The sequence below is a fragment of the Bison bison genome, unplaced genomic scaffold (assembly GCF_000754665.1).
Source record: "Bison bison bison isolate TAMUID 2011002044 unplaced genomic scaffold, Bison_UMD1.0 scf7180017864280, whole genome shotgun sequence".
Lineage (NCBI taxonomy): Eukaryota > Metazoa > Chordata > Mammalia > Artiodactyla > Bovidae > Bison > Bison bison.
Window position 1 is genome coordinate 7306481 of NW_011494852.1, and position 736 is coordinate 7307216.

A 736-nucleotide genomic window follows, 5' to 3' on the forward strand; every position below is an offset into this window, starting at 1 on the left:
ATCAGAATAAGGAAGAGAAAACTCTGGTGAAACCATGCTGAGATATCTTATCTTAGGATTTCATGCAAAAAGTATTTAGTAGCCGTGTCAACTTTGTCGTAATGCCAAGACAGTAGGAAATGTTAAACGATATAAAAAGTAATGTGTGTCATACACAGTGATGAGGAAATTGCAAATAACATCAACATTGCTGTCAATTGCTTCATTTTCTAGAAGAAGAGGTGACTGCTTTCCTATGTTTGTTGGGCATCTTCATTTAAGGTTGGCGGGAATGATATTTAACACAGGCTTCCAGGGACTTCTCTGGTGGTCCACTGGTTAGGACTCTGCACTTCCACTGCAGGGGGTACAGGTTCGATTCCTTGTCAGGGAACTAAGATCCCACATACCACAGAACAGCTAAGCCAGTGGGCTACAACTACTGAAGCTCCCACACCACAATGAAAGAGTCTGTGCACTGCAATGAAAGATCCCGTGTGACACAATATTTTTTAAAGAACACGAGGCTTTATTAGAATTTAAGCAGTTTTTGCATGTCTTCAGTGTGCGTGTGTGTGTCTGTGTGAGAGAGAGAGATACCATCTCATCTTGTCACGTGTGTAGCCACCATGTAACCACCACCACTGTTCCACGCACACAAACTCCCTTGTGCTACCCCTTTACAGTCAGGTTCTCAGCCTCATCCGAAGCCTTGATGAGCACTGAGCTTCATCACTGGAATTTTGTGGTGTCAGGA